This window comes from Castor canadensis, chromosome 1 (assembly GCF_047511655.1).
Source record: "Castor canadensis chromosome 1, mCasCan1.hap1v2, whole genome shotgun sequence".
Classification (NCBI taxonomy): domain Eukaryota; kingdom Metazoa; phylum Chordata; class Mammalia; order Rodentia; family Castoridae; genus Castor; species Castor canadensis.
This window is the reverse complement of record NC_133386.1, coordinates 63,345,729-63,371,562: the sequence shown is the minus strand read 5'-3', so window position 1 is coordinate 63,371,562 and position 25,834 is coordinate 63,345,729. Positions and strand designations below refer to the sequence as shown.

Sequence of the window (25,834 nt, the reverse complement as noted above, 5' to 3'; positions counted from 1 at the left end):
AATCCCCAACCCAATCTCCTCATAATCATTCTCAGAGGAGATAAATTCAGGTAGTGGCTCTCTAGTCATCCATATGTCAACTATCAAAAAGAAAAAAAATAGAAAAACCCACACCTGTGGTTTTGAAAACAGTGATGTTAAGCCTCGGTCTTATATAATGAATTCAAGAATTTTACCAGACACTCGGGAGTCATTGCGGCATGACTTTGAAACCAAATTGGGACTTCTTTCAGGTCTTCTTAGATTAAATCCCTATCAAATCATTCAAACAAAATGGGTGATTAATATGGTTCTTCTGTATCAAGTCTTACGAAAATGTGTCTTTTTTCTGGGAAAAACGTCATGTTTTGGTTTATATAACACTTCACAATTTCAATGATGCTTTGACTTGTTTTGACCCTAGAATAAATAAAAATCCATTCCATTTTATTTTTTCCCATTTTAAAGACCCTCTCAATGCTGTTTCCTCCTGGTCATAATAGGATTTAATTTGAGAGGGGCCATAATGAGACCCTTTCTAGAATCCAAACATGAGAGTTTTTTTTATATTACAATAAGTATAATTACAAAAAGAGTCAGTATTTCCTACACCATGAAAATCCCTCCAATGGGTTTTGTCACTTCCCCATTAGAAGAAAAAGCACTTTTTTTTATTCATATGTGCATACAACACTTGGGTCATTTCTCCCCCTTGCCCCCACCCCCTCCCTTACCACCCACTCCACCCCCTCCCTCTCCCCCCCACCTCCTCAATACCCAGCAGAAACTATTTTGCCCTTATCTCTAATTTTGTTGTAGAGAGAGTATAAGCAATAATAGGAAGGAACAAGGGTTTTTGCTGGTTGAGATAAGGATAGCTATACAGGGCATTGACTCACATTAATTTCCTGTGCATGGGTGTTACCTTCTAGGTTAATTCTTTTTGATCTAACCTTTTCTCTAGTACCTGTTCCCCTTTTCCTATTGGCCTCAGTTGCTTTAAGGTATCTGCTTTAGTTTCTCTGCGTTAAGGGCAACAAATGCTAACTAATTTTTTAGGTGTCTTACCTATCCTCATATCTCCCTTGTGTGCTCTCAAAAAAGCACGTTCTTTAAAGGGCAAGAAGACTTGCATTTTCATACTCAAGTTCCTTAGAACTTCTTTGAGATGCTGCACTAGTCTGTTGTCTATTGCTATGACAGAATACCTGAGACTTGGTCATTCATAATTGAAAAAAGTTTATTTAATTTGTTGATTTGGAGATGGTAAGTCCAAAATCAAGTGGCCACAGAATCATGCTGCATCACAATAAAGCAGAAAAGCAGACAGATAAGCAGGTAGATGTGGAAGAGAGGGACCACAATGGGCAAACTGGTTTTATAGCAAACAGATTGGATCTCCCAGTAACTAATCTAGTCCCTTGAGAACCAGAGTAGGACTCATTCCAGAGAGAGATAACCCAATCCTGCAAGAGCAGCATTAGTTCCTTCCTGAAGACTCTGCCCTCATAACCCAGACACTTCTTAAAGGTCCCGCAACTTCTCAGCGTAACATTGGGAATCGAATTTCAACATGAGTTTTAGAGATAATCATAGCAGATTCCTTATTAATCTCTGAATCCTTGATGACACATAGTAGATACTGAATACATTTTTCATGAATTAATTATTAAATAACTATTTAAGTAGTTCATGTGAATATCTGCTCTGATATCCTGGTAAAAATGTATGAATATTTCCTACTTAGAGCTGATGAAATTGACAACCAAATCAATGGGAGTTTAGTTTGGACACAATTCAAGCCCTTTCTTCTCCATTGTATTAATTCCAATTTAATGCCAATAGTTCATATGGCTAATTGGTTCAAAGATCTTAAAATGTATGAAAATGTGTCTTAAATTTTTAACTGTTTATCAATTTTACATAGATACTAGAATTTTGCACTCATTCTGATGAGTGATTTACTTACTCAGAGCATGTGATCAGAAAAGTAAATGTACTTTACCAGCTATCATCTACTACTTTCATACTAGAATTTTCTAATCATTTACACCTTAAATTTGTATCTAACACTTTTGTTCTCAACCTTTGTCAAAATGTGTTCTAAATAATCATTTTAATAACTTAGTGGGTTTGATATTTTATGTCTGAGTGAAATTTAGTTGCCAATTCCACAAAGGCACACTTAATGCTTAATAATGCTGTGTTACCATGAGCAAATCAGAAAGATTTCATTTATCTGCTTTAATCTATTTCATGTGGTGTTCTACATTCTTGTTTTTGTTTAGAAACTCACTTTTAAGTCACTTTTTACACACTTGTGTGCACGAAACCATTCTAATAATTTTAGAATTCACTGTTTACATGAACACAATATTATGATCAGATAATAACTAATGACAAAAATAAATTTCATCGTTATTTGCAATGGAGTTTTACCACCATTTCAAGGTTTTTATTATTTCAGTGAAAATGTTTATATTTCCATTTTATAGCTACCTAGTGTTAGAATTTTCATATGTTTTGAGTGAATACCAGAATACACTCTAGCATTAAATTATAGCAGCTTAACTTTAAAATGTAATACACATGTTTTCTGGGAGGCTTCCTAGTATACTAGAAAGTATAAACTGAGAGTCATTCAAAGATGGTTTTCATCTCAGGTCTGCCTACATATTAGCTCTATGACCTTGTAAAAATCCTTACCTTTTCTGAGCCCTTAATCTATCAAATAACAATTTGATATCTATCAAATAACAATTATCATCTATAATTAACATCTATCAAATAACAATTGTTACCTGGAAGGTTATCATGAGGATTAAAGAAGAAAACACATGCAAAGCATCAAATAAGCACAGTTCCAGCCTGGCATTGAAGATGAGGAGATATTCAGCAAACATTAGGTCTTCCCTCTTTCTTTCTTTCTCTTTCTACATAGAAATCTAATTAGCTTTAAAAAGAGTAATCTGAAAGACAATTGACAAATTGATCAAATAAGCACCACTAATTTGCTATATGAATCAGAGGTATGCGTGTGTGTGTGCGCGCATGTGTGTGTGTGTGTATGTGTGTGTGTGTGTGTGTGTGTGTGTGTGTGTGTGTGTGTGTGCAGAAATGAGCTACACATCACACTGTGACTTGATTTGCCTTTCTGGCAAAAGCTGCTCTTATTAAATGCTTCCCATTCATTTTTATCTGGAGCATACATTCAGGGAAATTTTAATTTTTTGTTACAAAAAGACTGTTTTATGAATTATTAATCATTTAGCAAATTCATTAAATCATGTCAAGGTTACAAACCTAGTGCTTTTAAAATACATTGGCTACCTGAATTTTACTACTATGATGCTGACTACCAGAGAAAATTGGAGAGTTTTTCCCTTCTAAATGATATCCTTATTGTGCACTTCGGGAAACTAATGTGGGGTGAGTTTCAGTCCTTTCTCAACTGGAATTTTCCTTTAAGAGATCCACTAAGAATTTGCATCACGTCTGCAGTGATTTGAAAATCTATGACTCTAGAAAAAAATGCTATTTTAAATTATTTCTACTTTCCCAAAATTACTTTCAAAGACAGCACAATGAAAAGAGTAGCAATTTTTAACATACCAGCATTCAGAGGGCCAAATGCTTTGTTGGTAGCTTTGTGCTCTTGTTTTAAAAAAAAAAAAAATCTGTCCAGTTTCACTTCTGAGTTTTACTGAAATCTTACCAAGTTTTTGGTATGGGCTTCAGTGCTTTCTATAGACCTGTTTTGTTCTTTGATCTCCTACTTTAGTTCTCCAGAGTCCAACTGGAGGTCATAACTAAAATGTCCTCAGTTCTGTCTTTGAAAGGTGGGAAGCTAGAGGCTGTTAAAGTCTAAGAGAGGAAAATATCCAGAGCATTTATACCTCAGCTGATCAGGTTTTAAGTTCTAGCTACTGTATGAAAAAGGCATTATCCTATTACAGATATTCCATTTGACCTATCTGGGGTTGACATACTCTTCTTTATAGCATGTTGAATAACGTCAGCTGAGATGATCTTTATGTGAAGCATAGAACTACACCACCTCTATTCAGAACTGCTACTGACCCATGGCATCAACATGAAACCTACATTCCCTTCTAGGAGTTGGTGGCCACTTGGCTGCCTGACATCCAAATTCCCTTCCTATATGGAGGGAGATCACCATTTAATATATATCCTCCTGAATCCAAGGACTGGAGCAGTCCTTCCCTAACACACAGCAGTAGCACAATCAATCATGACCTAACTTTGACCAGTTGAACCCCTCAAGTGAGATTTCAATTCCTGAGAAAAGACCATAAATCTATACAGGTAGTTAAGAAATTCTTCCTGGCTGACACAAATTAGCAGCATTAACTGTCTAATAGACACAAACACTAACAATTACTGAAGATATTTGCTCTTTTTATCATTATTTGGTTCTTGCTCATTTTCCAAAGATATTTCTCCATGTTTCCCATCAATTGTGGATGTTATCTATGACCTTAAAATAAATTGCTTCTTACTTAGAATAGCCATGATGGCTGTCTTAGTCCATTTTTTTGCTGCTATAACAAAATACCACAGACTGAGTAACTTATAAAGAACAGAATTTATTTCTTACATTTCTGAGAGCTGGAAAATGGATGATCAAAGTGCTGGTATCTAGTAAAGTTTTCTGGCTGTGTTGACACATGGTAAAATGTAGACGTGAAAGAGAAAGTGAACTCCCACCCACCAGAGTTTCTCTCTCAGCATTAATCTGTTCATGAGAGCCGAGCCTTTATGACCTAAACAGCTCCCAAAATGCACAGCTTCCAAAAACTGTTCTTAACACATGGATATTGAGGACATATGGTTCAGACCATAGGAGCTCCTTCCATTGTTTGAAACCAAGAAACTGAATGAAATGTGACCTGGGAACCCTCATTCTTATCAAATTCTTCACCATGTTGAAGGCATTCAGGTTCATAAGGCTTCTTTCATGCCTCAAACATTTGAATTTTTCCTTTCTGTTGCACATTCAGCTCCCTCTGCTGAGAGCACTTTTCTTTCCCGGTATGTGTGGCTAGTTTCTTTTCTTCTTTTGGTTCTTAGTCCAAATACCACCAGTTCAAAAAGATCATCTCAGGTGGTAGAGATGATTCTGTTCCCATGTTGTTTTCCCTTTCTTCTTCTTCCTTCATCCTTAGCATGCAGCTAAGTCCATTGCTTGACAACTCTTAATTGCTGGGAGAATATAAACAATAAACCACATGTTCTTAGGTCATATAAAAAGACAAAAACAAACTTATACATCTACTACTATTATCATTTAATGTTAACATATATTGCATGCAAACAGTGTACATGTCTTTGAATATGAACTTTAACCATAATAAAGGTATAAATACTGCACTTGGTATGAGTATCCTTACCACGAGTTGGCAGACATAATCCTCAAACCACAAGATAAATTACCTAGAGAGTCAGACTTGAATACTTGAACAAAAAAGGACTGAAAACTTAGAGATATTTCAAATTCTAAAATTCAGAATGTTTGCTTTAATCCAAATCCTATATGCCAAAGAACTTGTTCTTGATATTTGTTTTAATGCAAATAAAACAAAAGACTGATGTCTCAAAAATCTTTAGTTTCTCTATGGAAGTAAACTTAAAAGGACTTCTGCTGGTTTTTGTTAAAGCAATGCTGTTACAAGATTCTTATATTTTTCCCTGGGCTTGGGAATATTAAAATGAACGTATTTCAGATTATGAATTGGAACTCTTGAGACTTGGGGGACACTGAATTAATCTGTGCTGAAGAAGCAAGTAAAGATGACAGCAGAGATTGAAAGATTCCCCTTGGCTTCCTTGAGACTGCTGTGTGGGAGATATATATCATAAATATGATGTGCACATTATATATGTGCTGTGGGACTTGAGCACAGACCCTGAAAAGGCTTAAGAGTGACAGGCAATAGGCATGCCAAAGAGTGCAATGCTGTGGGCATGGTGCCCATTTTTTTGAAATAGATATTCTTTCTTTTCCCTCCTCAGAGCAGCAAGAAGAGTGTCTCCGTACTTTGTCAATTCCACTTCACATTATCATGCTCTTCGCCCCCTTCATTAAAGCACTCGTATGCAAGGGATCGTTCCTAATAATAGGCTCTCCACTATTAGGAGTGGGCCTTTTTCATTTTTCACCAAATTATGAAATAGCTTCCCATTATAACGTACGTTCTGTATACTCCAGCCAAGACTTTTCTCTCATCTTAAAATGCTCTGCTTTAAATGGGCCTCTAATGTATAATTTTATTGTTTGAGCATTTCATTTTCTTTTTTGATTTATGTTTCTTTATAGCTGGTTAGACAGCTCTTTGTGATCTTTTGATGAAAGATTCTACATAAATAAAATTGACTGAGAAGAAGGACCTTGATGGTAACACTGGAGAATGCTCTCTGCACTCTGCAAACTTAAGATCAAGATTCAAATTTCATATGAAAAATGCAGAGTGGTCTCACTTCCTCCTTCCTAATTTTTGCTTTAAAATTCAGATTAAAGTTTATAATTTTATTCTATGCTGGATTTAACCTGCTGTCTAAGAATGAAGGGATAGTTTTAGATTTTTTTCATCAAAATGTATTGAGCTGCCAAGGCTAAACTAAGTGAATAATTACAATGATTATGCTGACTGAACTCAATACCACTTGGCTGCTAAAAGTCCAATTTAAAATACAACAATAACTACATGTTGCTGTTTAGAACAGCCAACCAAATAGGTGCCAGTCTTTTGCAAATCAACAGCTATTTGAAAACTTTGAAGTCTTTTTTATTTCCAAAACTCTTTCCAGTGTATTTTTTTTAGTGTTTCTCCATTTACATCTTACATCTATCTAATCACAGGTAATCAACTAGTTTTACTCATTAATGGATCACAGGTGTGACCTAAGATCATGTTCATATCTTCATGAATGCCTTGATGACTCTTTTTTTTAGTCAACAGGATCTGCCATGTTTAATGCAGAGACCTGAAATTTTTGAATTGAACTTTAGAAAAATAGAATATACTTGTGGTTTGTGCTTCTTCTTAAACACTCCTTTCTCTTCTCTTCTTTGGAATTGCAGCTTTAAACTTTAAGTAAAAACAGCTGCTACTATTAACAAATATTTCTTAAAGAATCATCATTCAGATAAATTATAAAGCAGAAATTTACTTCACAAATATGGGTGGTTATGAGCCCCTCACCTCATTTACATAATGACAGTAATACCATGAACTTATGAGCATCCACAATGTGTTAGGCACTGTGCTCAAGGGTTTAGAGTCACAGTTTCCTTTCCATCAACCCAACAGGTCTAGGATATGGGTGCCATGGTGACTGATCTGAAGTGTGGGAAGTTGAGCTGGAAAATATCACGACTACAGTTTGTGGTATACTGAATGTGAGGCGTTGAACAGTCCAAGATGCTCATAAAGGGGTGGAATATAGACTAGGAGCTCATGAAAAAGACATCCTGGGAGATGTAAATACAGGAGTTGTCTGCTCTAGAAGCAAGAGCAGGAGTAAGATCAAAGAGCAAACAAAAGCCCTTGAGGATATCTACATTTAGTATTTAGAAGAAAGAAAACAGGATAGTTCAGGAAAGGAGGAAGATAATCATGAATATGTATGACATCACACGTTTATTCCCCAGCAAGACTTGTGCATAAACTTTGTGCCAGGCACTCTATTACCAATTGTGATTTGAAAGGAAACCAAGGATTAGAAGCACATGAATATCTGGTTAAACAGCACAGGAGGTATGCTGGGAAATGAGGAAGACACAAAATTAGTGACCTGAAGCTGGGACAGACCCAGTCACTGTAATTCTGTATCCCACTTAACTAAATCTCTGCTAGCTCAGGATTGAGAGTGAAAAACAGAACCTAAGGTAAGTCAAATCTCCAATTCTCACAACTGTTTAAGGAAAAGAACAGGCACTTTCATTAGCTGCCTTATTTTTTGTTGCGTATACTTTTTATACCCCAAGATTCAGAATGGGGAGAGGTATCTGTGTGTTGCAAAAAGTTGAAAAGCTAAAAAGAGAAATATAATTTATATTTATAGATATTTGCCATTTATAAAGCACTTTTGTATACATGCTAATGTTTGATTTCTATAATAATGCTATGAAACAGATTATTATTGCTATTTTGCTGGTAAAGAAATTAGACACTAAGAGAAAATATGGGACAAACCTATCACAGGATCATGGAGCTACTGAGAGCTAGAGACAGCGTTGAAATAGGTCTTCTAATTCCAAATCTTATCTTCTTCCCCTAGCATTAAGGAAGCTCACTTGATAAAGACTAGGAGGCTCAGTAGTCCAGTGATGCCTTTGGAGACTGAGGATTTCAGTGTAGTAGGAAGGATGAGTAGCTGTGGTTGCTCTGGAGTCCAAGAACAAGCAGTAAGGGTGTGTTGACAGATGTGGGAGGTAAGGGGCAAGGATGGTAGGAAAGACAGCTGTGACCAGAGAGAGAAAGGCTGGGGGCAGTGAGCAAAATGTTTACAATATTAATTGTTTTCTCTCTTCTGGAATTTTCTCTTATGTTTTCCTTTCCAACACCCTTCTTGCATTCGTATCAGAAAAGAAATGCTACCTTAAAAGGCAATGAAAAAGGGCTTTATGTTTTCAAAAGCCTCAATTCTGATGAGACTAGAGTCCTACATAAAAATTGAGAGAAAAAGTCTAACAAGGCTATACCACCTTAAGCTAGATAAAGATACTAGGAGAGGGAAACTGAGAGAGATGAGTGGCAATGATAGAATCCACAGTTGGGTTTAGGATATCTGAGAGGAGCAGAGGCCCTTTCAGGGTAAAGCCATGAGCAGATAGAAAGACCATGGGGAAGAACTGACTGTGGCTTGTGTCCAAGTAGAAAGAGACTTAGACAGCCCTACAGAGTATCCTATAGTGCCAGGTAAAACAGGGCTCACCTGTTCTAGATTTCTTATATTCCTGGATTTCTAGGCTTAGATTGGGCCTACCACATTAAGTAATCTTAGCACAGGTGGAACACGCCTTGGTATCTGGAGACCCAGGTGGGGTACACAGCTAAATAGCTGATGCCAAGTGGCAAAGGACATTGTGGCATCATGGAGAGAGAAAAAAACATGAGTTCAAAAAGTTCCAAGACTGATTGTGGTGACAAGGTGAAGAACAAAGCTGAAGATGGAACTAAGGACAATGGCAGAAAAAATGGGAAAAGGGAAAAAGATGCAGAAATTCACATCTGGACTAAGGATATTCAGAGTCAGAAAGTAGGATAGAGTACTTCACAGAGTGGGGTCATAAATTTCAAATAGAGAAAAATGCAGAAACAATGTCAAATAAGATGGCCCTAAAGATCAAGGCCATACTACAACTACAAGTAGAAAAGGCGAGTACTAATCTAGTCTGAGAGAGACAAAAGAAATGGGCAGAAAGAAATATGAAAACCAAAAACAGGAGAGAAAAAACGTGGGAAGAATGCAAATGCTTGTGATCGGCCATGGGGATGAGAAGTCTGGTCTGGAACAAGGAGACGTAAAATAGGAAAGAATATTAGAAAGTAAACTGTTAGCCAGGTGTGGTTGGTGCATACCTGTAATCCCAGCTCCTGGGAGGTAGAGGCAGGGTGATCACAAGTTTTGTTTTTGGCTGAGGGTGTAGCTCAAATAGTAGTGGATTTTCCTAGCATGCACAAAGCCCTAGGTTCAAATCCCAGAACTACAAAAGAAACAACAAAAGGAAAAAAGAAGGGAAGGTAAGAGGAGGGGAGGGGAGGGGAAAGGGAAGGAGGAAGGAAGGAAGAAAGGTCTGGGAGGGAAGGAGGGAGGAAGGAAGGAAGGAGAAAAGGAAGGAAGGAAGGGAGGGAGGGCTGAAGGGAGGGCTGGGAGTGAAGGCTGGAAGGGAGGGAGGAAGGAAGGGAAGGCTGGGAGGGAGGGAGAATGAGGGAGGGAAGAAGGAAGGAAGAAAGGAAGGTTCCTGGGAAAAGAAAAATGAGATTTTGTTTATTGTAGCAAATAAAATAGTACATATTGGGTTAATGATGAAAGGTATAAAAGATGATACATAGGTTAAAGAAATATATTTGTTCATTCAGAATAATATTTTGACCCCTGTAATCGCCCAAGTTATGCTCAGAGCTGAGACAGTAAAGAAAATAAGTGTGATGTTGCCTTTCCAGGAGAATATAATGTAGAAGAGGTGGTATATAGAAAAGTGCTGTAGTAGACAGAGGAAGAGAAGCACACCTGCATACACACACACACACTCCTCACAAACATAATCTAAGCCAGATTCCATTTTCCTCATGAAAAACATTAATATCAGAGACTTAGTAAATTATTCATGAAAAGACCTCTTGAATTTACTTTTATTCACTTGATCAGATACGTACAAGCATATTGGTTATGCATTAAAAAGCAAATGAAAAGAATTTAAATATGCATAACACTAAGCTTCCCAACAAAGTAAAATAATAATTTTTAAAAATCTGGCTTTTCTACTTACCTTAAGTCTTCTAGTCATGGTTATTTCCATGTGATGTCCAAGGTCTGCTCAAGAAAAAAAATGATACAATGAGTTCTATCTTCATTTTGACAATTGTGTCAAAATGCCTGCGGTTGGAGGTCTGGAATAAGAAACAGCATTTTGAGCAACACCTTGAGATGTAGGAATGAGATGGGGGAGAAGGAGACGTGGATCAAAGAGCACAAAGTTTCAGTTATGTGCGATAGTACTCCAGCACATAGGCTGGTGGAGTGGCTCAGGTGGCAGTGTCGCCTCGCAAACACAAGGCACTGAGTTCAATCCCAGCCCTGCCGAAAAGGAAAAAAGAGATCTAGCATATAAAACGGAGATTATAGTTCCTAATACTGAAGTGTGCATTTGAAATTTACTAATAAAGTAGCCCGTAAGTGTTCTCACCTCAACAAAATTGGTAACTGGAAGGAGAGATATATTAATTAGCTTGACCATAGTATTTTGTTTACTATTTTTATTATATCAAAACATACATTGCATATATTAATATATAGCTTTTATTTAAAAATTTAAAAATTAATATATTTACCCTCCAAAAAAACTTAGGAAAGTCAAGCTTTATGCAAACACCCTGGAAGAAAAGGGAAAATTATAAAACTTCTCAATTCTAATAACAGGTACAAAAGATAGGGTACATGCAGATTAAACTTGAAAAAATATAAATGTTTCACTGATAACTGGTTTTCTATATATTTTTAAAGTCCTATTTGACAAATAAATTATGTTTCATCTTATTAATGTTCATAAGTTTTAAATCATTTTTATTTCTCTTTAAGTTGTTTTAGATATCAAGTTATCACGATAAAAACTGGAAGTTATAAATGTATTACTGGATAATAAAGTGGTTATGGTGGTGCATGTATTCAGGAAAAATTCTTTTAGATGAAAAAATGCTAAAATGTAAAGTTAGATTTTAAATAAAGAATTAGGACAAAAAATCCATTCTAGAGATTATATAGTAATCTAATTTGAAACTATTGGAAATATATGTATGTTTTCTATTTAAAGTAGAATGTTCCATGTGAATATGTTAAAGTAAGATAGGTGTAATTTTTGCCTTGTTCATACATGCCTAAACCATTATAATACCAAATTATTTCATTTTAGATTTCAATTTTATGGATATTATGTTAATTCCAATGAAAACAGTCTTGATGTCTGTAGTAAGACAGACATCCCCAAATCTCAGTGACTTATCATTGTAAGATTTATTTTTGTGTCTAATTTATAATACACATCATTGCATTTCAACAGCAGGATTTGCTCTATAGTCACTTACAACAACAATGGATAACCCTAAGTCAAAATAACTCCTTTTTGGTCATTGGCAAGGTAAGTGGAGAAAAGAGAGGGAGCATCTCACTAGCAATTAAATACTTCTCCTCAATGGAAAAATGAGTCACCTGGAATATAAGTATAAAGAGCTGGGAAGTGTCTTTTTCCTTATTTCCAGAAAAGAATAAGGTATCGATGGGTACTAGTATGCCTCCCACTGTGGCTTTGGCCATTTCTTATTGCTAAACATCCTAACAACTCTTCATCCAAGATTCTAAACCTATAGAATGGTAAAGAAAGGACAGAAGAATTTCAAACCAACTAACTGAAATCCTGGCTTCTCTTTACTATTAACTGATTGGTTATGCAAATTTGGAAAAGTTAGTCGAACTCTCTGGATCTTGGTTGCTATAACTAAAATGAGGAAGCTGGACTAGATCATCTCTAAGACTCTTAATGGCTAAAATTCTGGGAATCTATTGCATATTTTTGTATTAAATAAAATAATCATTAACCTAGTCATAAAATGTTTTCAAAGTCAAATACTTAACAAAAATTCAATCAAGAAGTTATTGTTACCCTCAACAATACAATAAATACAGTCTTGAAGGTGTGCCTTAAGCAGTAGAGCACCTGCTTTGCAAGCATGAAGCCCTGTGTTCAAACCCCAGTCCCACCAAAACAAAAATGTGTTCAACAAATGTTTGTATAAGAAAAACAATACAATAAATACATTTACCAATTCATACTTTTGTTCCAGCATCTAGAGACAGATTTTGTCTCTCCACTTTAGAAGACAATATTAAAACTCCTTCCCTTCCTTTAGCTTTCCTTTACCCTCCAAATTCTATCTTTGCTGGTGATATTTGCATTGCATTCTGATATCATAATTATGTCTTTTGCATTTCTGGATGTCAATTTCAAAATTAGGAAATTTGAGTATGTAAATATTGTTCATTGGAAAGCACAAGTAGTAAAATACAATTACATTTGCTTTTATATATAGCTATTTCTTTCCTGGAATTTCTCATTGTTTTTCTTTCTAGCAACTAATATCAGTATCTGTCATTTTCTTCACTTTGCTAATTCTCCATCTAATTGAGTACTCTGTTCATTTCTATTTATCCAGAAACCTCCATCCCAGGATTGTTGCCCGTTTTTCTCTAACATAGACTGATTGCTCTCCAAATATGCTGTTTTATTCTAATTCTGACTCCCCTTCATGGCTTCCTTGGGTTGGTTCTACTCTTTTCTGCCTTGCATGATTTCTCATTCTTTGTTATATCCTCAGTTTTGTTGGGATACAGATTCAGGGATCTTCCTAATAAAGTGGGTTGGGAGATGTCACATTCACTCCTTTCTTTAGGATAAACCCAGTCTCCTTTACCTGCAGATGGTATCAGTAACCCACCTTCTCATTTTACTTGAAACACTGAGAGTGCTCCAGGCATGTAGCAACTGTCAGGTCTGCACTCCAGACCTGAGGACTCCTTTTACTGGTATGCAGAAAGCCATGATGTCCACAACAAATATTGTAGAAGTATGTAAAAATACTGGTAGATCGATAGCTGCTAGAAGTACACAAAGCAATAACTTCCAGGACTTGTATAAATACCTCAGCTCCCTCAGCCTTTAGGTATAAAAACTCTCAGATAAGAACCTTATCTCATTCCCTACAGTTTCCTATATGATTAATCTACAATTGTCTACAGTGCCAGCTAGTGCCTTAGTCTTTTTCGAGCTGCTAAAACAGAATACTGCACAGACTGGATAATTTATAATGAACAGAAATTTACTTGGATCATGGTTCTGGATGCTGAGAAGTCCAAATTCAGTGGGACTGTATTTGGTGACGGTCTTCTTGCTACATGGCTCATAGCAGAAAGCATCACATAACAAAATAGTGTGGAGAGAGCAGAATTTACTTTTATAGTAAATCCACTGTCATAATAACTAGCCCATTTCTCTGATAATGACATTAAAACATTCTTAAAGAAAGTGTCCTCATGACCTAATCATTTATTAAAGTACTACCTCTCAACATTATTTCATTGGGGATCAAGTTTTCAACCCATGAGCACTGGAGGACATACTGAAACTACAGCAGATGTTTTAATGACTACCTCTCCTTTTAATTAGCTGCCTCTCCTCCCTGTTCTTCTTCTCCTAGTTTTCCTACCATTTTGTCTATGTTTCCCACATAATCTTCTTAAATGTTTGGCTTAGGACATGCTTCAGGAAAAACCAAACTAAATCAAGAAATAGCAGTTTTTGAGATCCTATTTTGCAATATATACCACATTATTTAGTCTCCACAACAACCAACTGAGAAAAATGATTGTAGAGATTAGAATAATAGTATATTATTTAATTATAGATGTGGAAATGGAGGTCAGCAAGTCAATGGCATGAAAAATGCAGGTACCTATGCATTCCCCTGTGGCCAAAGCCCAGGGACTGTCCACTGTGCCCCGTGGCCCTGGGCCTGGTACAGCATGTTGAGCACCTCCTGGCAGCCTCTACCTTGTTCTGAACCAAAGCTCTGAACCACTAATGTCCACACACATTAAAAATTTTTTTCTTTTGCCATTTCAAGTCCTTTATAGAACTACACAGTATTCATAAATAAATATATTTCTTCTATACCTACTGCTTAATTTTCAAGAAGCTAGCCTTAATTTCCTTCAGGCCTTTGGCCTACATAGGCCAATGCTTATTTTCATGGCTGATTAATGGTTCTGATTAGTCCTTGAAGCAGGAAATCCAATATCCCTTAGGGGAACCCTAAAGATGCAGATGACCATGAATTCAAGGAAGCCTATTCACAACAGAAATCAATGGAGAAAGGAGGCAATGTTAATGCAGACAACGTTCTACCAGTTCCGAAATGCAAGTGCTCAGACAGGGAGAGTGGAGGGAGGGAGGGGATAACAGAGACGGCATTCAGAATACCACATTGCAGTTTCATCCCTCTAAAAGCCAGCTTTAACAACTCCCTTCCCAATGTGGAAATTTAAAGCTTCCTTTCTGTGAATTTTGACTGCTTTATAGCTCTGAAAGAAAACTTCACCTCTCTCAGAGATTACCTCTTAGGTTGAATAAGTGTCCACGAGTGGAGAGGGCTTGATTTCACAGAAGCCACCCCACAACCACGATATGGCCATCTTAGAGTAATTTCAAAACTATGAACTTAAAAAACTATAGAAATGTGTAAAGGGCACTAACTTTTGTAACATGGAGCTTATCTAGTGTAAATGTGAGCTCTTATATAATTGTAACATTTTCCAGTGGGTTCTGATAGAATAGACTTAAAATTAACCAATGTAACTCTCCCTTAGCCACTATTTAATTATCCTGTGGTTTAATTCTTTACAGCTAGGAATACACTAATACTGTCTCTTCTACATCCTTCTGACTTCCTATGGAAAGCAACAGGAAGGAGTAGGAAGAAGTGCAGGTTTTCCAGTCAGGATGACAAGGAAGACAGGCTTTGCTCAGTAACTGGTTATCTCTCCTCTCTTATGCCTGACTCAGCCTTGAAGGACTGTATCTCTCCAGAAGAGCATTCTTTTATTTTCCACAAGCTCTATTTAGGCTGTCAAATTGAAGCCTGAAGTCAGAATTTGTGTATATGACTTATGAAGCAGAAAACTTTACATCTAAATTTTGAAACATCAGTTAACAATTATCATTTTATTTGTCACCTGGTCCTATGCTAGATAGTAGGTAGAATACAAAAATGGCTACTTTCATTTACATTTGAATAGCCTCAAAATTGTATCACCTATTCCTTGAAGTACCAAGAAATTGATATGAAGGAGTACAATATAGAAGTATACAACTATCTAGTTCTGCTACCTCAAACGTTGCTACTTAGCTTTATTTGTTTCTTTAGTCCAATGGGTCATTAATTCATATAATCAAGCTACAGAGCAATTCTTTTCCATTACAAAACAAAAATAAAGTCAAGAATTAACTTAAGATTGGGAACTCCATATCCAAGTCACCCCAAGTTGACTTGCACGCACACACATTCCAGGATGAGCTTGCAGATGAGACAACATCACCAAGAGAAAACATATTGTGTACTACATGAAGCAGCGTATGTAAGCACTAGCATACTATCTGACATAAAGTAGAAAAGTAGAGATGTCTATACTTGTGGGGGATGTTGTTGTTTCTGCCAGGCAGCACCTATGCTCCAAAATGACCTTAGGAAACAATACTGACTCTATTCTCAACAGGTTTTTGAGCAGGATTAACCCTGTTGCCACTTCTAAGAATTAATCCAGACTGACCTAAGCCAATTGGCACATCCTATTCTTCCCAAGGTGATTGTGGCAGGCATAGGACCCAATCCCAACCAAAGAGACTTTTGCTGAGAATTTTGGAACAGATAAGTGATTTTTTTCCAGGTAAACTTTAACCTTGAAGCATGTAGAATAAAACTATTACTGCCATTTTTCTTCCACCTGAAGTCTGAGATGGAAGCCAAGATCCAGAGGAAAACAGAGCCAATAGATGGAAACAAGATTTTGAGGGTGGGGTATGGTGGTCCATGCCTAGAAACCTAGCTACTTGGCAAGCAAAGGTAGAAGGATTATGGTCTGAGACAAGTCTGGGCAAAAATGGGAGGACCTATCTCAAAAATCACTAAAAGCAAAAGACCTGTGGGGATGACCAAGTGGTAGATCACTTGCCTAACATGCCCAGTCTTGAGTTTAAGCTCTGAATTCAAACCCCAGTATTAAAAAGGAAGAAGAAGAAAGAAAGGAGGAGGAGGAGGAGAAAGAAGAAAAAGGAGGAAAAAGAAAGAAAAGGAGAAAGGAGAACAAAGAAAAGGCGAGAGGGAGAAGGAGGAAAGGGAGAAGTGGGAGGGGAAGGTGGGGGAAGGAACCAGGTCTTGATAATCTTATTCAAACCATGATTAACCAGTATTCTTATTCAAGCTAATATTCTTATATCATTTTGTTACATGAGCCAATTATATAGGTTTTTGGTTTAAATCCAGATTAAATTTCTTTGTCAATTGCAATATAGAGTGAGTTCTAAGTGATATGGTGGGTTTGTAGTCTATCTCTTCCATGAATCTGGCAACTGTGTTTAATCTTGGCATTGATGTGATTGTAGCACAACACCAAAATTACCAAGTCTACTTGTCTTACTGACACTTCATACTTGCGTGTGCATAGTGACAGACTTCTTGCCTATATGGGCTATGCCCTTTGACTCTACAGTCTCCCTCATAAGACAAGTAAATAAGTATCAGCTCTGTCCTAAAACACATGGATTATTTCAAAATGCAGATAAGGACTAATAAGGAAACAAAAGCAAGTGTAGGACTGACCCAGCCAAGTCTAAACCTAGAACTTTGGAGCAGTATGACAGTCTACCAAAATCAGTGAACGTGGCATAAAATTAATTTACAAAAAATTCTGAGGATCCATAACTTCAACATTACATGATGGAGTTTAGCAAACTCATCAGAAGTTTTTTTATCTAACTATGCACTGTCCTCTGAAAGGCAATACTTGTATTGCAACCCTGCCACCACTGTCCTAAATATTTGGACGTCATGGACATGGTGCATTCATTTGAGAATTTTCTTTTATCTGTTTTTTTGGTTTTTTTTTTTGAGTCAGTCTCACTGTGTAGGCCTGGCTTGAACTTGCTACTTAACAGCTCAGGCTGGCCTGAAATTCTAAATCCTCCTTCCTCAGCCACCACCCCCATCACACACACAAGTGTTAGGATCATCTAGCATCACACCAGGCTTATATTAGCATTTTTCTGTGGTAGAAATCTTTATTGTTAAACAAAGCATTTAATTTTTGAAAATAAAATGTATTCAGTGCTGAATTCTGTGAATAAGAACATTGAATCAGCTGATTACTACCATTTTGTTTAAAAATAATGTAGAAAAAGATTGATTTCTTGTGTGACTTGAAAATGATATTATAAAAGAACTCTAAACATATTTTAAACCAATGTTATTAAATAAACTTCTAAAGATAGCTTCTTAGAAGGTATAATGCTTGGGTAAACATTTAAGATCTTACATGCATATAAAAATACTAGTCTCATTACTTTTGGCCTGGTCCATTGAACTTAACATTTTTCCCCTTCAAGATAACAATTTTCAAAATAATAAACTCATGCAGAATGAGGCCCATAATCAAAGCTATTTATATGTTTAGTTCTCTGATCACACATATTTTAAGAGCAATTTGAAACTAAATTTTATGCTATCTTACTAATAATCACAATTTGTAATCATCCATTAAACAAGGAAATACCTTCTACGATATTTTCTTCCTGAATATCTGAATGATTTGAAAACTACACCTAAAATGTGAATTTGAAGAAATATTTCTAAATATAGACCAATGGAGATGAAATACAAACTCACACAATGGAAATGGCATCCTAGATATATTTTTTTAATTTATGCCTGCTTGAATAAGTTTAATAAACCACCTTTCAATATGGAAGTTTGAATAATAACAGAAGGTTTAATTTCTTAGTAAAAGGGAGCAAGTAATGAAGAAAATGAGCCAGATTTCTTTCAGATTGCTCAATGCTACTTATTGATACACCCATCAGGTTCAGCCCTACACAGAGAGTGTCATCTCCATGACAATATGTACGCTTTTAGCCGTGATTCAATGGCTGGATGGGAGAAGAGGACTGCAAGTGGGAGCATTTCTCAGCAGCCCTCCCGGAAACCACAAAGCCTCATGCTGCACATCTCAAGCTACACTGAGTGAACAAACAGTCCAAGCAGTGGCAGCAGTAGCACTTGGGGACAGACTCAACTTCAACACCTCCAACCCAGCACATACCATAACCAAGCACTGTTCAGCCCCAAACCTGACCTTGCCCAAAGCTAAGTGAAAATTTTATGTAGCACATCTGCCAGTGGGGAATTATCAAACTAACTCTTCCTTGTTAATATATTAATAGCTTTTCCTAAAAACCAGTACCTACTAAAATGATATTGTGCAGCTTAGAGTTTATATACTGAGTGCCACCACACAACTTGCCTCGTGTAAGTGCTTTTCCATCTCTTTGTCTAAGAATATTCTCAGCAATAAAATCGGTGCAATAAGATTTGTTACTTTCAAGAAATCATAATAATAAGTATTAAATTTAGAGATCTAATTGAATGGTGAAGATAAGAAATATCACTTATGTGATATTATGACCAGCAATGTACTTCAAATTTCAAATATTACCTCATTTATTCAACAAGTTAATAGTGGTTGAGAACCTACCGAGCCACGTGGTAAAGGAGAAAGTAAGCACTACATGAACAGTGATGCTGAGCACTCAGAATACATTCTACTAGCTTTACATTCATCATCTCATTTAATGTTCACCTATGAAATTGACACTACTATTGTTTAATTTTACATGTGAGGGACAAAGAGATTAAGAAATTTGTTCAAAGTCTAATGATTGATTATGAAATTAGAATATGATATAAAAATGAAATGTTGATTAAATTCAGTGTTAATAACATAAAACTAAAATGATAGTTTAAGCATCACTATGATTATTGAAGATACACCAAAAATAATCTAAGGATGTAATTACAGTATAATACCAAAATACTCTAGAAATTATTGAATGGCTAATAATAGATTTACTAAATAAATTATGGAGGATCATAGAATAGAATAATTGAATGGCTAGAAAAAAAACTCTAGAAATTATTGAATGGCTAATAATAGATTTACTAAATAAATTATGGAGGATCATAGAATAGAATAATTGAAGTTTCTGACAACCATATTCTAAAGAATATTTAACAAAATAGTGAACTGGCCATAATGTACCTTTAGATGGAAAAAATAAAACGAGCTATGAAAGAAACAACATGCACAGTATAATAGTGATTCTCTCTTTTTTTTTCCTTTATTCGTTTATTCATATGTGCATACATTGTTTGGGCCACTTAGGCCCCCCACTCCCCACCCCCTTCCACTCCCCCCACCCTCCTCCCTTTCAGGCAGAGCCTGTTCTGTAATACTGATTCTCTTTTAAAGTGGTGGGATTGTGTGCATATGTGGCTGTGTGGTAGGTGTTTGCTGCTTTAAAATATCCATATCCTTCTCCCATTTTTTAAAAGTATTTCCCAACATTCATCAGGTACACATTGTCTCCCTATGAGCCTAATTAGTTAGAGAGACTTGCCTCTTCCCCAGCTTTTGGGAAAAGTCTTGTCTGGTCTAAGCAAATTGCATCCATAATCGAATGGGCACATAATCTAAATGAGCCCATGAGACACAGATTTTTCTGGAAACTTCTGAAAGGAAAGAAAAATGGCTTTTTTCACTCTTCAGAGAATGCAACCAAGGTTATTCTGTTTACCGGGTTAGAGCAGTGTAAGAACATGCCATTTGGAACTGCTACAGCCATTTCTGCTTTCACAAGAGGACCGTCTTGATACCAACATTAGTGCAAAGAGAAGGAAAAGTGAGAAAATCACAGAAAAATTAACTCATGAACCCATGGATAAAACCATGCCTACAGCCAGAGATGCACCTTGGCATGCTCTCTTCCACAAACTAATAAATTCCTTTTTCTTCTCAATCCAGTTTGGGTAAGAGTTATCACAACCTAAGGAGTCTCAATTGCACAGATGCTGAATACAAAAGGACTGAGAATGCCTGGCATTTTCTTTTTATGTTTTTTCCTATTTTGCATATCTTATACTAAATACATTATTTTATCATCAGTAAGAACAATAAATACTATTTTAAGTAGACCATTCAAAAGCCCCACATTGAATATATTTCTTGATTATTTATATCTGAGTTGACCAAGCAATTGACAAATCAGGCTGCTTTGCAGAACCTTAAGATTTGAAATAATGATGATAATAATGCACATATTTTTGATTTTTTAGTGCACTTTCCCATTTAGTAATCTGAGCAAATCTGTGAATTAGGTAAGAGAGTGTGACAGAAACTGGCTTGAGTTCTCAAAGCTCATTGCTTTTCTCTCTTGGGCACACAGACATGTGGTATTTCTTAGCCTTTCTGCCAGGTGAATGAGGCACTGAGTTGAGCCTAAGGAACAAACAGCAAGGCAAAGTGTACCATGTTAAGTCTGCCCACAAAACCCCCCCATGTCTCTCTGAGTCTGCCAGTCAGATGCAAAAGTTCTAGAAGGAAGTTTCAAGGCCCTAGAAGTCAATAAAAATGCAAGGTAGAAGGTGCTTAGATCCCTAATTAACTAAGTAGAGGGCCATATGTTAAACCAGGAGCATCAGTCTTTGAGTTTGCAAGAAATGAGATAGTATTTTGCTAAGCTCTATTAGAGCCAGAGTTCTCCAGAGAAACAGAACCAATAGGATATGTGTTGAGAAAGAGAGAAAGATTGGAGATTTATCAAGTCTAAAATCTGCAGTGTGGGCTAGGAAGATAGAGACCTAAAAAAAGGGTGCAGTTTGCTGCCAACAGAATTCTTCTGTGCAGGTACGTCAGTTGGGGGTTTTGTTGGGTTTAGTTTGGTTTTGGTTTTGGTGGTGGTGGTATTGTTTTCTATTAAGAATTTCAACTGATTGTATTAATTCACCTACATCTATGGAAAGTAATCTGCTTTACCCAAAGTCTACTGACTTAAATATTAATCTTATTAACATTTACAGAAATCCCTAGAATAATGTTTGCTAGCTATTCTGGGAATCATGGCTTAGCCAAATTGACACATAAAGTTAACTATCACACAAGCCAGTGGGGACTACTTCCTGAGCTGGAATGTAGCTGTGCTAAGGAGTTTGGGGTCTGAACTCTTTCATGAATCCCATTAGATGCCTATTAACACTGTGGTCTCACATAGTCAAGAGCGTGTCTAGCCCTCTCAATGTCCTGGGAAAGGCTTTTACCCTACTCACATTGCAATTGCCTTCCCAGGGTTTTTCCATGAAAAAATTAGTATCTTCTCAGCTCACTTTTCTTTAGAATAAAATATTAGGAAAATAGCTCTCTCTCTCTCTTTTTTCCTCCCTCTCTTTTTTCCCCTCCCCCTCCCTATCTTCTTCTCAATTTCTTTCTTCTGTATGCTTCCTGAAGACTGGAGGACTAATACTCTCTCTACATCAGAATCTTCTATTTATTTTTACTTTCACCACTTTTGAAGCTTATTTAGATGGTGAACTTTTTCAAAGAACATGATACACATCTATGGAATTACCACAATCAAACCCCCTTGTGCTATTAACGTATGCTAATAAAAAGAAGTATACACTTTTCCTTACTTGACTGGTGTTATGAATTCTAGGCCAGCTCTTTTACTATTTTTTTTAGATTAGGGAGGAAAGAGCTTGTTGATCTTTCTCTATTCTGCCATCTGAATCCCCATAATCCAACTGGTTACATTCAAAGGGAATCTCTTCTATGAAATATGTTCAAAGAAAGGGTGTCCTATATTGAAAAGTAAACTCACAATAATAATTTCAAATGACAGATTGGGAAGAAGATAATCAAATGTAGAACCGAGAGCCATACGTAGACTTCCAAAGCTATAGCACAAATTCTGAAGATTTTGTAATTAAAAATATTTTTTATTTCAATATATGATGACTGTTTTAAAGCTATACCACATAACGATAAAATGTAAAACAAAATGTAACTTAGTCCAAATGATTTATCTTACACGATTTAGATAAGTTCCAAAGAGTTATGTGTCTATTAGGAAGTCATTCCTTGTATTAACCTCAGTTGAGAATAGTGTGATTTTTAGATAAGGCAGGCATACTGCCCTCAGCTCACCTGCTCATGCTTATCACTGCACAGTGCCGTATGCTAACTGTCCCCCATAATAGCAGAAGGATGGGCCTGATGACCTCTCAAGGTCAACTCAGGCCTTTTGATTATATGAATTGTGTGCTGAAAATTACATGCTAAAATATCTACACAAAAGCTATGTCATTTTCTTTCCACAACTGTCATCTTTAATGCTACCTTTGGTTTTATATTTAAGATGTATACCCATGTTTACTTGTCTCTAAAATGGTTTAAAAACTGTTACAGGCCATTCCCAACATACAATAGCAATAGAGGCAGATTTCATAAAAGGTTAAACAAAACTGACTATGAATGCTACATTTTGTGCATGTGGTTCTAGCTCTCACTTTCTTTGATTTTCTATAACCAGAGACTCTAAAATATCCACGTTGCATTCAGTTTTTAAGTTGTTTATTATGTTTATATATTTTCACTTTTAAGTCACTAGCACCATAATACATTTTTATAAAGTAAAATCCATCATAGTTGCATTTATTAAACCAGATTTTATCATATAAATTAAGTTACCATAATTAAGTTTTTATAATAGTTGCATCTCTGTCTGCATTAGGTAGCCACCAATCATCTTGAAAGTGAATATTTCACCAATTATCAAGTGATAATGTCCAATTCAGGGGGCTCAGAATTGACCAAACCAAATCAGCATAGTTTTCATGCACCCAGAATTTTGTGCTCCAAAATTCTACATTTATGGTAGACAGCTCAATTAAAGCTGTAGAGAAACTTTCCTTGAACCCTGGGACTTCTTTTCAAATGTACTCATTTTCTCTGATAGACCTTGTATTACCCTTGATGAAAGGCTTATAAACACTTTCTTTATAATTTAAAAGCTCTCTCTCCCTCTCCTTCTCCCTCTCCCTCCCCCATATTTCCTTAGGTTTGATCGCAGCATCTTTGGAACTTTGACCTCTCTTCTTTGAGAAAGCATATCCCAGTTTCCAAAATGTAACATTCACCATCTTATCCATCACCAAATAAAATGGGGAGAATCTGGGGGGAAACCCAGGAACTTTATTTTTTAACTAAGTTTTGTTTCATTCTGTTTTTATTTTCTCCCTCAGCAGACTTCAACTGATATTTTCTTAGTCTGTCCCTTTTAATAATACATTGTTTTTATGCCCTTTATGTTGTTTTGACTGTAATATTTTAATTACTACTTGGCTGATTCATTTAAACATTGTTCCAATTCTCTGCGAAATTTTATTGCTGTGGTTTATTTTTCTTCCGTCAGGTCATAACCTGTCCTAAACAATTTCTGCATTCTATTAAAAATGGCCACTTCAAAGTTTACTTGTTTCACTTTCATTTTCAGCCTGATCCCAAACACAATGAGACTGGAATCACTATTTCCAAGATTCCTCTGAACCATTCGACCTGCAGTCAGACGCCATGCATCACACACAGTGCCAGGCTCACATTGTTTCTCCTGCTTCTGTTCAGGCACGCAGAGAATGAGAAGGCAATCCTATATCAGAGCCACAGGCGTGTGGTCTGCCTTATCTGGAGCTTCATAAAACACAGTATATTCATAAGAGATTCAATTCTGCTGGCCACTACTGGCCCCTTAGATGTCTGCACACTTTCTTTTTATAATAATGCAGAGATTTCTTTTCTTGAGTGCTTTTTCTAATTGTGTGATTTATTTTTAAAAATTACAGTAAACACTTCTACTTTCCAGTGAAATTGCACATTCTCAAGGTCAAAGAAAATGACTTCCTCTTTCAAATGTAATACAATATATTCATGAGTTTGCATTATTCATCTCCCATAATTGTTAATATTAAAGATGTTTTCAATCAATATCTAATATATAGAATGTGAATTATCTTACTCTGGTTTTCCACCAGAAACAAAAATTTTAAGGTCTCTAGATTGCTGCAACAAACCTTAATTGGGGGGAGAGGTGGCAGTACTGGGGTTTGAACTCAGGCCTACTAGACAGGCAAGTGCTCAAAGACTTGAGCCATGCCTCCAGTCTTTTGTTTTTGTTGTTGTTTTGTATTTTTTTTTTTTTTTTTGCTTTGGCTGTTTTGGAGATAGTGTCTCACTTTTTGCCCCAGCAGCCTGGACCATAGTCCTTCTGGCAATAACTGAGATGACAGGTGCTCAACACTACACCCAGTGTTTTCCCTTGAGATGGGCTCTCCCAAGCTTTTTTTGTCCAGGCTGACCTGGAACCCCAATTCTGATATCAGCCTTGCAAGTAACTAGGATTATAGGCGCGAACCACTAGTGCCTTAAATTTTTCATTTAGAAAAGAGGAAAGAGACAAAATAAATGCCTGTCAGTAAGAGTGTGGTTGAAGGGATCAGGTACCTCTACTTCCTGTAATATGTCATTAGAAGAATCCATATGACTTTCAATTTGAGGTATTGCATTATGACTTTCAATTTGAGAAATATTTGTAAGATTCTGTTAAATGAAAGAAACCAAATAGAGCCAAGCATGTAATATATCTGTTCTCACTTTTTGTAAAGACATCAAAAAATTATGTATGTACATTTGTTCCATGTACATATCCTTATGTACAGGTATCCTGTATGTCTGTGTACATATATAAATGTACACATATGGAGAAAAGACAATGGATTTTTAACATGGGTTCCTTTGGGTAAGGAAGTATGATTTGCAATGGGAGAGAAAATTAAGATGAAGAAAATATAAGAAAAAGTTTAAAATTATTTTAAGTCCTATGTTAGTAACATGAAGGGCTTACAACTTAAGGATCATGGGAGGCATACAGGAAGTATACTACAGTGCCATGGTTTTTTGTGTTATTAATATCGTCATTATTTACAGGTGAATTAGTTTTTAATTTAAGTACAGAATTCCCTTACTGAATATCTGTAAGTAATAAAAGCAATTTATTCAAAATAAATAAATAAAGTCCTATGTTAAAAGGCAACACAAAAAGATATAATCCCATTCATATAAAATGATATATGAGGTGTTTGTATGTATAAAGAGATGCATAAAAAAATGTTCACCAAAATATTAATGTTCCCAGTTAGAGAGGTAGGATTGAAGTTGATTTTTATTTTTTTGCTTACAATTTTTAGTATTGTTTGGATTTCTTTTCAGAGCAGGCCCTCGGTAAATGATTGAGGATGAGAGCGCAATAAAACTATTTCCATTGTGAATGAAAAAGAAGAAATACATGGAGAGGTTTTCTCTCATCATGGATATTCTCCTCTGCTCTTATGCTCCCTCTTCCCCC

The 25,834-nt window shown here is 36.1% G+C and overlaps 1 long non-coding RNA gene across 3 annotated transcripts in view; it reads right to left on the bottom strand.

The window, feature by feature from the left end:
- Positions 1–2,716: 2,716 nt before the first annotated feature.
- Positions 2,717–25,834, bottom strand: part of LOC141424459 (uncharacterized) — a 71,830-nt gene continuing 48,712 nt past the window's right edge. For all 3 annotated transcript variants that reach the window (XR_012449382.1, XR_012449386.1, XR_012449388.1), the window contains 3 exons: positions 10,496–10,539; positions 4,598–5,202; positions 2,717–2,948 (listed from right to left, as the gene is read on the bottom strand). This is a non-coding gene — a long non-coding RNA (uncharacterized lncRNA). The remainder of the gene's footprint in view (positions 2,949–4,597; positions 5,203–10,495; positions 10,540–25,834) is intronic.